At 39.9% G+C, this 14,103-nt stretch overlaps 1 non-coding gene across 1 annotated transcript; it reads right to left on the reverse strand.

Annotated features, from left to right (window-relative positions):
* Positions 1 to 4,337: 4,337 nt before the first annotated feature.
* LOC141716252 (small nucleolar RNA R71) lies at positions 4,338 to 4,444 on the reverse strand. The gene has a single exon (XR_012572969.1). It is a non-coding gene; the product is annotated as a small nucleolar RNA R71 (small nucleolar RNA).
* Between the last annotated feature and the right edge of the window lie 9,659 nt (positions 4,445 to 14,103).

Here is a 14,103-nt window from a genome sequence, read left to right on the forward strand (position 1 = left end):
GCTTCAAGACCTTCTTCGAGACGAGATATCGAATGGCAGCGTGATCAGTGAAAACTGTCACCTTCGTCCCAAGTAGATAAGATCGAAATTTCTCAAAACCATAGACAATCGCCAAAAGTTCTTTCTCAGTAGTGGTGTAGTTCAGTTGAGCACCATTCAGAGTCTTACTAGCATTATAGACTACATGAAATATGTTGTTCCTTCTTTGCCCAAGAACTGCTCCAACTGCATAGTCACTTGCATCGCACATCATTTCAAATGGTTCAGACCAATCAGGTGCAGTTATGACAGTGTCGTAATCAAACTTTTCTTCAGTGTCTCAAAAGCAGTGAGGCACTCGTCATCAAATGTGAAAGGAACATCTTTCTCTAGAAAATTGCACAACGGCTTCAAAATCTTAGAGAAGTCCTTGATGAAATGCCTATAAAAACCCGCATGACCAAGAAAACTACGAATTCCCTTAACAGAAATTGGTGGAGGAAGATTTTCAATAACCCCCTTCTTAGTTTTATCCACCTCAAGACCCTTACTAGAAACCTTGTGACCAAGAATGATGTCTTGGTGCACCATAAAATGACATTTCTCCCAATTGAGAACCAAATTAGTCTCAACGCACCTTTTCAGCACTAACCCAAGATTGTGCTAGCATTCATCATAAGAAGTTCCAAAGACCGAGAAATCATCCATGAACACTTCTACATTATTACCAATCATATCAGAGAAGATAACCATCATATATCTCTGAAAAGTGGCTGGTGCTCCATATAGCCCAAAAGAAATTCTCCGGAATGCAAAAGTACCAAAATGACATGTGAATGTAGTCTTCTCTTGATCTTCTACAGTGATGCAGATCTGATTATATCCCGAATAGCCATCCAGAAGACAATAGTAATCATGCCCAACCAACCTATCAAGCATCTGATCAATGAAAGGAAGAGTGAAGTGATCCTTCCTTGTAGCCTTGTTAAGCTTCCTATAATCCATGCAAACTCTCCACCCCATGACTTTTCATCTAGGAGTAAGCTCATTCTTCTCATTAGCTACCACAGTGATACCACTTTTCTTTGGCACACACTGAACTGGGCTTACCCATGAACTGTCAGAAATAGGATAGATGATCCCTGCATCTAGCCACTTGAGGATTTCCTTCTTCACAACCTCTTTAATGATCGGATTTAGCCTTCTCTGTTGCTCAATAGTCGGGTTGCTTCCTTCCTCTAGCAGAATTTTGTGTATACAATACGAAGGGATGATTCCCTTGATATCTGCTATAGTCCAACCAATTGCCTATTTAAATTCTCTAAGAATTCTCAAAAGCTTCTCCTCGTCGCTACCTGAAAGGTCAAATACAATAATAACAGGCAAAGTAGATGCATCACCTAAAAATGCATACCTCAAATATTCAGGTAAAGGCTTAAGCTCAAGAGTAGGAGCTTCCTCAATAGATGGCTTGATTTGCTTTGGAGAACTTTTTAGCTCCTCCAATCCAAGAGATTCAAAAGGCATATCCATCTTTCGCTTCCAGGGAGAAGCATTCAAATATTGCAGGTGCTCTTCACCTTCATCATCTTCACTATCGGAATTCCCCAACAAGGCTTTTTCTAAGGCATCGGACCTTAGCAATCGATCGAGTTCAGAGTTGACCACAGAATCGACCATCTCCACCTTAAAACACTCCTTATTTTCTGTAGGGAATTTCATGGCATTAAACGCATTAAAAGTTACATCCTGATCCATCACTCGCATGGTGAGCTCTCCTTTCTGCACATCTATCAAGGTTTGGCCAGTAGACAAGAAAGGTCTTCCCAAGATTATGGAATCTTCTTATCCTACTCGAAATCAAGAATTACAAAATCAGCAGGGAAGATGAGTTTATCCACCTTGACCAAGACATCCTCCACAATACCTCGCGGATATATAATAAAACGGTCGGCCAACTTCAAAGTCATATAAGTAGGCTTTGGATCAGGCAAGTCCAACTTCTTGAAGATTGACAAGGGCATCATTAATACTAGATCCCAAGTCATATAAACACTTGTGAAAAGACACCTTTCCAATTGTACAAGGAATAGTAAAGCTTCCAGGATCTTTAAGCTTTAGAGACAATTTCTGTTGCAGCACCGCACTACATTCCTTCGTGAGAGCAACGGTCTCCAAGTCATCAAGCTTCACTTTCCTAGAGAGAATACCTTTCATGAATGTTGAGTGACATTTATGACACTTTATTACGCTCCGTAAAGCTTTGAATTGGTGTATTTGTACTCAAGTTTTTGGTGTTTTTACGTGTTTTTGTAGTGTTTTTGCATTGAGGGCATTTTTTAGGTAATTAGGTAAATTAACATGGTTGTAGTGCTAATTTGGTGTTTGGATGGTGTCGGAATAAAGGCTCATGAAAAGACCGGCTCAAATCAGCAAGAAGAAGAAAGAATTCAGAATTTTATTCAAGAGGATGGCGCGCCCGTGCTGGTCAAGCGCGCGGCGGCGCCCAAAGAACAGAAACTCAGCACGCCCGTGCTGGTCAAGCGCACGGCCGTGCCAGGTCAGAATAGCAGAATTCTGTTTCTATTAGGATTTTGAGATTTTGAAGCCCTGGTTAATTCTACATCATACATATATATAAATAAAGATGTTTTGCAAAAGGAGAGACATACAAAAAGCTAAGAAAAAGGAGTAAAGAAGACCGGAGAGCACAATTTAACCAAGGCGAAGAAGATCTATTTTATTCTTGTGATTCTTTATTTTAGTTGTAACGTTGGATGCTAGTTTTCTTATCCTTGAACATTTACTTGTGTTCTGTACTTTGTTTATTATTTGTTTATAAGACTACGTTTATTATACCATGCTTTCATCAGAACCCACGTTGATGATGAGTCCGATTATTGGCTAATCATTATCGTGGGATTCTAGCGGATTTATTTATGGATTCTTTAGTTAATTTGTTTCGATGCATTAGTGTGTGGTGATTATATGATAACATAGTAATGGTTGTGCTTATTCTTCTTATGAGCGTCGCGAACTTATAAGATAGTGTGTTAATTCTTAATGGAGCGAGAGTGAATTTAAGGATTTAGAACTTTCCATGCTAGCATAGGTTCATGTGTTATTGTTATGCATGATTTGTAGGTAATTTTAACCATCTTACGTGCCCTATGTAATCATGATAGATAACATGTACATTAAACCATTATGCTGTCAAATTCTATAGACATATAGGGTCTCAATCTAATTGATGTCTATTTAGCTTCCATCTCTTTTGTGGATGTCTGGTAGTATGGTATTCGTACAACGAAAGTTGGTGTATATCAGTTTCGTGTTATCTGATTAGTGTCATCACCATTACATGCTAAGGTTAAGAACGAAATGGCTACTGAATGAAGTATTTAATGAAGTTAGAATCCCATGTTTGTGTTATATATTATTCAAATCTCTTTACTCTCTAAGTTAATATTCTTTAGTATAATTTTCTTTAGTTAATCATTGTATAATCAAAACTCAATTGTTATTCGTCTTAGCATTGAATAATAGCCATATCATTGTTGCATAAGTGCATAAATCACAAAGTTAGTCTAAAACAGTCCCTGTGGGAACAAACTAGAAATAATTATATATTACTTGCGAACACGTATACTTGCGTGAATTTTAGCGCGTGTTTAGTGACTAACAAGTTTTTGGCGCCGCTGCCGGGGACTGTAGTGTTAACTTTTAGTTTATCTGTTTGTCATCAACGATCGTTATTGTTTATTGACTCAGACATTATTACTTACCTACTCTTTTTCTTTTTCGTATTTCAGGTACTCTAGCGAGCGTGTATGCATACACGTTCGCGGGCTCGTAAGAGAACTCTGGATCAAGCCGTGGAAGAAGTTGTAGTGATTTGAAGGGAAGTTTTTGAGGACGAAGAGAAAGTAGAAGATGAAGAGAAAGTTGAGGACCCAACTCTAGTAGTGGTGGGAGATCAAGCAGAAAATCCTAAGGCTCTGATGGACTATTCTCAGCCTAAGATCAATGATATTCAGTCGAGCATCATCAGACCAGCCATCTCGGCTAACACTTTTGAGATCAAGTCGAGCACAATTCAGATGATACATAACTCAGTTTAGTTTGGGGGTTCTCCTATGGAAGATCACAATATGCACATAAGGGATTTCATCGAGATCTGCGACACTTTCAAGTTCAATAGGGTGACTGAAGATGATATCAAGTTGTGACTCTTCCCATTCTCTCTGAGGGATAAAGAAAAGTGCTGGTTACATTCTCTACCACCAGGGTCTATCACCACATGGGAGGATCTTGCTCAAAAGTTTCTCACTAAATTCTTTCAGATGGCGAAGACTGCTGCAATCAAGAATGCTCTTACTCAGTTTGCTCAGCAAACTGGAGAATCTCTGTGTGAGGCTTGGGATCGATATAAGGAGATACTAAGGAAGTGTCCACACCATGGCATGCCTGATTGGATAATTATAAAATGTTTCTACAATGGTTTGGGTGCTCAGTCTAGACCTATGCTTGATGTAGCTTCAGGAGTAGCCCTGTGGGCTAAAAGCTACAATGAAGCTTATGAACTGATCGAACTGATGGCTTCTAATGAATACCAGAATCCTTCTCAGAGGCTAACTCAGGGCAAGGTAGTAGGAATTCTGGAGTTGGATGCAGCAACTGCTATAGCTGCCCAACTTAAAGCATTGACGATGAAAGTGGACTCTTTGGAAAATTATGGAGTTAATCAAATTATTAGTGTCTGTGAGCTTTGTGCGGGAGCGCATGAAATAGAGCAGTGTGCTATTTCTAGTGAATTAGCTCAATTAGTGAGCAACTTTCAGAGATCACAGCAACAAGCTCCAGCCACCTATCATCCAAATAATGGAAATCATCCTAACTTCAACTGGAGTAACAATCAGAATGCAGTGCAACAATATTATCAGCCATACACAGCAAAGCAGTATAACCCTCCTAGTTTCCAGCAACCGCAATATGCCCCTAGAAAACAACTTCAACTTCAGCAGCTACCGCAAGCTAATGAAAAATCTGAATTAGAGGAGTTGATGCTCTTGTGCAAGAGCCAAACTGTGTCTATCAAGACGTTGGAGAATCATATTGGGCAAATTGCTAACACATTACTGAATCGTCAACCTGGCGCGCTTCCAAGCGATACTGAAGTGCCAGGAAAGAAGGAAGCTAAGGAGCATATTAAGGCAATCACATTGAGGTCTGGTAAGGTTGCGAATACTGAAAAAGCAGACTTCAAAATCTAAAGTTGTGGCGGAAGAAGAAGAAGTGCAGAAGGAAACAAAAGTAGAACCAAGGAAGACTACTATTGAGCACACTCCTCCTGAGGGTAATACAGGGGAGAAACAAATCTATCCTCCACCTCCTATTCCTAAGAGGCTGCAGAAGAAAAAGCTGGACAAGCAATTTGAGAAGTTTATGGAGGTGTTTAAGAAACTTTACATCAACATACCTTTCGCTGAAGCTCTTGAACAAATGCCTAGTTACGTAAATTCATGAAATGTATTCTCTCTAGGAAGGTGAAGCTTAATGATTTAGAGACCGTTGCTCTCACGGAGAAATATAGTGCTGTATTGCAACATAAGTTGCCTCCAAAGCTTAAAGATCCTGGAAGCTTCACTATTCCATGCACCATTGGGAAGATGTCATTTGACAAGTGTCTATGTGACTTGGGAGCTAGCATCAATCTGATGCCTTTGTCAATCTTTAAGAAGTTGGACTTGCGTGATCCAAAGCCTACTTATATGACTTTGCAGTTGGCCGACCGTTCTATTACATATCCGTGAGGTATTGTAGAGGATGTCTTGGTCAAGGTGGATAAACTCATCTTCCCTGCTGATTTTGTAATTCTTGATTTCGAGTAGGATAAGAAGATTCCCATAATTTTGGGAAGACCTATCTTGGCCACTGACCGAACCTTGATAGATGTGCAGAAGGGTGAGCTCACCATACGAGTGATGGATCAGGATGTAACTTTTAATGTGTTCAATGCCATGAAGTTCCCTATGAAAAATGAGGAGTGCTTAAAAGTGGAGTTAGTTGATTCTGTGGTTACATCAGAACTTGATCAATTGTTAAGGTCTGATGCCTTAGAGAAGGCCTTGTTGGGGAATTCTGATAGTGAAGATGATGAAGGGGATGAACTGTTGCAATTTCTGAATGCTTCTACCTGGAAGAGGAAGATTGATATGCCTTTTGAAACTCTGGGAATGGATGAGTTGAACAAAAATCCTAAGCGCCTCAAGCCATCTATTGAGGAAACTCCTACTCTTGAGCTTATGCCTTTACCTGAACATTTGAGGTATGCGTTTTTAGGTGATGCATCTACTTTGCCTATTATTATTGCATCTGACCTTTCAGGTAGTGATGAGGAGAAGCTTTTGAGAATTCTTAGAGAATTCAAATCGGCAATTGGTTGGACTATAGCAGATATCAAGGGAATCAGCCCTTCATATTGCATGTATAAAATTCTGCTAGAGGAAGGAAGGAAGCCGACTGTTGAGCAACAGAGAAGGCTAAATCCGATCATGAAAGAGGTTGTGAAGAAGGAAATTCTCAAGTGGCTGGATGAAGGGATTATCTATCCTATTTCTGACAGTTCATGGGTGAGCCCAGTTCAGTGTGTGCCTAAGAAAGGAGGTATCACTGGGGTAGCTAATGAGAAAAATGAGCTTATTCCTATACGAACAGTCACGGGGTGGAGAGTTTGCACGAACTTCCCTCTGCCTTTTATTGATCAGATGCTTGACAGATTGGATGGGCATGAGTACTACTATTTTCTGGATGGTTGTTCTGGTTATAATCAAATATGCATTGCTCCAGAAGATCAGGAGAAGACTACTTTTACTTGTCCGTTTAGTACTTTCGCCTTTCGGAGAGTTTCTTTTGGACTATGTGGAGTACCAGCCACATTTCAGAGATACATGATGGCTATCTTCTCTGATATGATTGGTCAGAATGTGGAGGTGTTCATGGATGATTTCTCTGTATTTGGTGATTCATTTGATGAGTGCTTGCAGAATTTAGGCGACGTTCTCAAGAGGTGTGTTGAGACCAATTTGATTCTCAATTGGGAGAAATGTCACTTTCTGGTGCGACATGGCATTATTCTTGGGCACAAGGTCTCTATTAAGGGTATTGAGGTGGACAAAGCCAAAGTGGGGGTCATCGAAAATCTTTCCCCACCAATTTCTGTTAAGGGGGTTCGCAGTTTTCTTGGTCATGCGGGCTTCTACAGGTGTTTCATCAAGGACTTCTCAAAAATTTCTAAACTTTTGTGCAATCTTTTAGAGAAGGATGTCCCATTTAAGTTTGATGAAGAGTGTGTGGCTGCTTTTGAGTTCTTAAAGAAGAGTTTAATCACAGCACCTGTCATAACTGCACCTGATTGGAGTGAACCTTTTGAGATGATGTGCGATGCAAGTGACTATGCAGTTGGAGCCGCTCTTGGGAAGCGAAAGAAAAACATATTTCATGTAGTCTACTATGCTAGTAAGACTCTTAATGGTGCTCAACTGAACTACACTACTACGGAGAAAGAACTTTTGGTTATTGTCTATGGTTTTGAGAAATTATGATCTTATCTGCTTGGGACAAAGGTGACAGTTTTCACTGATCACGCTGCAATTTGATATCTTGTCTCAAAGAAAGACTCGAAGCCTAGATTGATCAAATGGGTTCTTTTGCTTCAAGAATTTGATTTAGAGATCAAGGACAAAAAAGGGACTGAATATCAAGTCGCTGATCATCTCTCGCGTTTAGAGGATCCAAGTGCAACTTTTCTAGATAAGACGTTAATTAATGAGTCTTTTCCCGATGAGCAACTATTTGGAGTGCAAGAGGAAGAACCGTGGTTTGCAGACATTGTGAACTACCTTGTGAGTAATATCATGCCTCCCAAATTGACATATTCTCAATGGAAGAAGTTTCTGCATGAAGTGAAGTGGTATATGTGGGATGAGCCGTTTCTTTTTTGACAAGGAGCTGACCAAATCATTAGGAGATGTATTCCTTACAGCGAAACGGGGGGGGGGGGGGATCTTGCGAGATTGCCACTCAATGGCTTATGGAGGACATTATGGTGGAGAAAATACAGCAGCTCATATTCTTCAAGCAGGTTTCTTTTGGCCAACTTTGTTTAAAGATGTTTATCAGTTCATTTTGAAATGTGATCGATGTCAACATGTGGGTAATATGTCCAAGAGGGATGAGATGCCTCTTAATGTGCTTCTCGAGGTTGAAGTCTTTGATATTTGGGGAATTGATTTCATGGGGCCATTTGTCTCATCTTGTAACAATCAGTATATCTTGTTTGCAGTTGATTATGTGTCGAAATGGGTTGAAGTTAAGGCATTGCCAACGAATGATGCGAAAGTAGTGCTTAATTTTCTTCACAAGCAGATATTCACAAGATTTGGAACTCTAAGAGTCATAATCAGTGATGAGGGGTCGCATTTTTGCAATCGCAAGTTCACTGCTATGATGCAAATGTATAATGTGAATCATCGCATTGCTACGGCTTATCATCCTCAGACAAATGGTCAAACGAGGTATCTAACAGAGAGATCAAGCGCATTTTAAAGAAGTTTGTGTGTCCATCAAGGAAAGATTGGTCTTTGAAGCTTGACGAAGCTGTTTGGGCATATAGAAAAGCATACAAGACTCCATTGAGTATGTCGCCATTTCAATTGGTTTATGGTAAGGGGTGTCATTTGCCGGTGGAGCTAGAGGTGGCACAATAGGGGTCTAGTGCTCAATTCATTTGTGCCGGGGCAACAAGTTCTTTTATTTAACTCTCGTCTCCGTCTTTTTCCTGGAAAGTTAAACTCAAGGTGGTCAAGGCCATTTGTTGTCAAAACTGTGTTTCCACATGAGCGGTGGAGATTTTTTAGAATGATCTGGGCCAAGCATTCAAGGTAAATGGTCAGAGGTTGAAGCATTACTATGGTGACACGGAAAACCATGAGGTGGTTGGTGCCGTTTTATTGTCCGTTTGATCTCGCATTTCTACGTCGAGCTAACGATGTAAAACAAGTGCTTCTTGTGAGGCAACCCAAGTTTGTTGTACATTAGTAGGTAGAGGAAGCAAGAACAAAAGAGAAAAACACAAAAAAATCAGAAAATTTCAGGGCCAACTTCTGAAGCTGAGCGCGGCCGCGCTGATCTAGCACGCGGCCGCGCTGGAATTCCAGAAACCAAACGCGCCCACGCTGATCTAGTGTGCGGCCGTGCCAATTCAGCAGAAGGAGCGCGGCCGCGCTGGGGTCCCGAATCAGAAAAAAATAGCAATTTTTAAAGAGAAAATCGGGGTTCTTAATAGAAAATCAATTTCCACCCGATTTTTACTTTTCCACATCCCAAATTTCCCTCTCCAAATAAAACCCATTATTCCCACTATTCCCATAATAAATTACCATTTCTATTCCATATCTAATTCTCTTCTAACCTTCTATATATACATACACTTATACACAAACTTCTCCACCACTTCACAAATTCTCAAACACAATTCTCTCTCAAACACTTATCTTTTATTCTCTCTTATTCAATCCCAATGGCACCCAAGAGACAAAGAACTCAAGTAAGCAGCAACACCACCGATTCTTCGAGTGTGGGTGGTGTGAGACCAAGGTTTTCAACTCCCGAGGTTGAAGCGGAGTACACGAGGCTTCTCTCGAAGCCTATAGCAAAGGAGCGAGGTTTTCTTCCATCAGGGAAGGATGGTAAGTTGTTGGAGATGATTCTGAAGATGGGCTGGGTTCCTTTTTACGAGGCACCCGCTGTTATGCCCATGAGTGTTGTTCGAGAGTTCTATGCTAATGCAAAGGCAGAGAAGAATGGTTTCACTGTGGTGAGGGGGATGACAGTGGAGTATAGTGCTGATGCGATAAGGAGGGTGATTGAGCAGCCCGCAAGGAAGCCCAGTCAGGACACTTGGAACGATAAGACTCCGGAGGACTTTGATCCGGATATGATTGTTGCTACTCTGTGTGTGCCTGAGAGTCATTGGCAGTTCAAGAGGGGCACGACTGATCATTCCACGTTCCCTGCCTCGTGCATGAATAGGTTTGGACATGCTTGGAATTCGTTTATTTGTGTTAACATCATGCCATCTTCTCATGTGCATGAGAATACTGTGGAGCGTGCTCGTCTGTTATGGGGTATTCTTCAAGTGGACTATGTGGATCTTGTGATGGTTATTTACCAGGGTATTTTGAGGTTCTTGAGAGGAGGTACTACGGGTTCTATACCTTATGCGTCCGTTGTGACGAAGTTGTGTGTGGCAGTTGGTATTTATTGGCCCGCACATGAGCAGCTGCAACTTCCCAGTGCTCATATCGATAGTTCGACGCTGTTGAACATGACAGAGTGGTATGGTGGGAAGCCCGATCCTAAGGGGCTTGGATATTCTTATGACCATATGCCAGGTGGAAGGCCAGCTCCACAGGCATATGCTGGTGGCACGGTACAGGTGAGCAAGGCAGCTTGGAGAGCTGAGTTGGATGAGGCTGTTCCATCGCAACAAGAGCAGGAGGAGGCAGGAGCAGATGTTGGAGGTGTTTTGAGCACGATGCAGTATAGGCATCTAGCGAGGAGGATGGATGTGATGCATGACATCCATAGTCGGTTTGCACGTGATCTCACCCAGGCACTTGGGACTGCATTCAGAGCCACCGGTGTTGACATCCAGTGGCCAATATTTGGTGAGGACTCCGTGTATCCACCTCCAGACACGCCTGATACTCCACCCATTGAGGGTGATGATCCTGATTCCGAGTAGGTATGCTTGATTCCTTACTATTACCTTCACTGAGGATAGTGAATATTTTAAGTTTGGGGGTAGTAGTTGAAGGAATATGTGTTGTGTGAGTCGCATATAGTTTGCATGTTCATGATAGTTTAGTGCATATAGTTTCATATCTTGCATGTAGTTTTTTTTTATTTATTAGTTTGGTAGTTTTTATGATAGTTTGTTCGTATTGTTTCATGCATTTGCATTATAACATGATCCCTTAGATGATTTTTCTGATCGATTTGTGATATTGATGCTAGTGTGGTAATGTCGTATTTAGTGATTTTAAGTCTTTTCAAATTGATTTGCATGCTAGAGACAATTGTATTTCACTAAGTCTTATAGATTGCTTGAGTGCTAGATCATGATCATGGGTTGTTTGTTTGTCGAGGTTTAGTCACTTGTTTATATTTAGAATTTAGGGTATTCTCTTAATGATAAAGTAACATGGATTTTTAAAATTGGAGAAAATTGGATTTCATTGCTAGTTGTTGTGGCTAGATGTCAAATGGCTAGTAGCCGGCTCATATTTATATGAGTAGTCTTGGGTTGAGCGAGATGAAGCAAAACGCACTCGTTCAGAAATTTTATGAAAAAAGAGAAAAAAAAAGAAAAATAATAATAAATGTTATGTATAATTGATCACGAGTGGGCTCTTTAGTACTCGAGTTATTAAGTTCTTAGGGGACTTTGTTCCTAGTGACATAAGGCTTTTATAGTCTGGGATCCACTAACCTAACGCTCGTTACATGGGTACTATTGTATAAGTCTTTTGTGGACCTCACTCATTGCATGGTCAAGTAAGCATACTTGTTATTTTGTTGTGAATAAAAGCACGAGTCCATATAAAACTCCAAAATAAGAATTGAAGTGTTATAAGTTATTTTGAGTCTAGCTTTTATTCTATTTATAGCCTTGTGATTGCTTTGATGAGTAGTGAGTCATGATTATTAATCTAGTTGCGATAGTATATCTGTAAGCAGTTGCACACACACACGTCTCTGGTTTGTAGGTTGATTTGTGAGGTTTGATTGATCTTTATGTGAATAAATGCATTTGTTGAGATGTTGCTTGTTGATTCATTTAGTTATTCTATTAGGGATCGTTGTATTCATGCATTTTTATTTCTTGTTCTTTGAGTCATTTTATGCTTGAGGACAAGCATTGATTCAAGTTTTGGGGTATGTTGAGTGGCATTTATGACACTTAATTATGCTCCGTAAAGCTTTGAATTGGTGTATTTGTACTCAAGTTGTTGGTTTTTTACGTGTTTTTGTAGTGTTTTTGCATTGCAGGCATATTCCAGGTAATTAGATAAATTAGCATGGTTGTAGTGCTAATTTGGTGTTTAGATGGTGTTGGAATAAAGGCTTGTGAAAAGACCGGCTCAAATCAGCAAGAAGAAGAAAAGAATTTAGAATTTTATTCAAGAGGATGGCGCGCCCGCGCCCAAAGAACAGAAACTCATTGCACCCGCACTGGTCAAGCGCGCGGCCGCGCCAGGTCGGGGTAGCATAATTCTGTTTCTATTAGGATTTTGAGAGTTTGAAGCCCTGGTCAATTCTAGAGCATATATATACATAAATAAAGACATTTTACAAAAGGAGAGACGTACAAAAATCTAAGTAAAAGGAGTAAAGAAGACCGGAGAGAGCAATTCAACCAAGGCGAAGAAGATCTAGTTTATTCTTGTGATTCTTTGTTTTAGTTGTAACGTTGGATGCTAGTTTTCTTATTCTTGAACCTTTACTTGTGTTTTGTACTTTGTTTATTATTTGTTTATAAAGACTACGTTTATTATACCGTGATTTCATCGGAACCCACATTGATGATGAGTTCGATTATGGGCTAATCGTTATCGTGGGGGTTCTAGCAGATTTTTTTATGGATTTCTTTAGTTAATTTGTTTCGATGCCGTAGTGGGTGGTGATTGTATGATAACCTAGTATTGGTTGTGCTTATTCGTCTTATGAGTGTCGCGAACTTATAAGATTGTGTGTTAATTCTTAATGAAGCAAAAGTGAATTTAAGGATTTAGAACTTGCCATGCTAGCATAGGTTCATGTGTTATTGTTATGCATGATTTATAGGTAATTTTAACCATCTTACTTGCTCTATGTAATCACGATAGATAACTTGTGCATTAAACTATTATGCTGTCAAATTTTATAGACATATAGGGTCTCAATATAATTGGTGTCTATTCAGCTTCTATCTCTTTTGTGGATGTATCGTAGTATGGTATTCATACAACGAAAGTTGGCGTATATCAGTTTCGTGTTATCTGATTAGTGTCATCACCATTACATGCTAAGGTTAACAACGAAAAAGCTACTGAATGAAGTATTTAATGAAGTTAGAATCCCATGTTTGTATTATATATATTATTTAAATCTCTTTACTCTCTTAGTTAATGTTCTTTAGTATAATTCTCTTTAGTTAATCATAGTATAATCAAAACTCAATTGTTATTCATCTTAGCATTGAATAATAGCCATATCATTGTTGCATAAGTGCATAAATCACAAAGTTAATCTAAAATAGTCCATGTGGGAATGAAATAGAAATAATTATATATTACTTGCGAACGCGTATACTTGCATGAATTTTAGCACGTGTTTAGCGACTAACAATGAACTTCACGTAACTAGGTATTTGTTCAAGAGCTTCAGCGAAAGGTATGTTGATGTGAAGTTTCTTGAACACCTCCAGAAACTTCGCAAACTACTTATCCAACTTTTTCTTTTGCAGCCTCTTAGGAAAGGGAGGTGGAGGATAGATCTGTTTCTCCCCTGTATTACCCTCAGGAGGAGTGTGCTCAACAATAGTATTCCTTGGTTCCACTTCTGCTTCCTTCTGCACTTCTTCTTCTTCAGCCTCAACTTCATAATCTGGAGTTTTAGCTTTTTCAGAAATTGCAACCTTACCAGACCTCAGTGTAATTACTTTAACATGCTCCTTAGCTTCCTTTTTTCCTGGCACTTTAGTATCGCTCGGAAGCGTGTCGGGTTGATGATTCAGTAATGCATTAGCAATTTGCCCAATCAGGTTCTCCAAGTTCTTGATAGAAATAGTTTGGCTCTTGCACATGAGCCTTAACTCCTCCAATTCAGATTTTTCATTAGCTTGCGATAACTGCTGAAGTTGAAGTTGTTTCCTAGGGGCATATTGCGGTCAATGAAACCCAGGAGGGTTATACTGCTTTGTTGTTTATGGATGATAAGATTGTTGCACCGTATTCTGATTGTTACTCCAGCTGAAGTTAGGATGATTGTGGTTATTTGGATGATAAGTGGCTGGAGCTT

This window comes from Apium graveolens, chromosome 3, assembly GCF_009905375.1.
Source record: "Apium graveolens cultivar Ventura chromosome 3, ASM990537v1, whole genome shotgun sequence".
Taxonomy (NCBI): Eukaryota; Viridiplantae; Streptophyta; class Magnoliopsida; order Apiales; family Apiaceae; genus Apium; species Apium graveolens.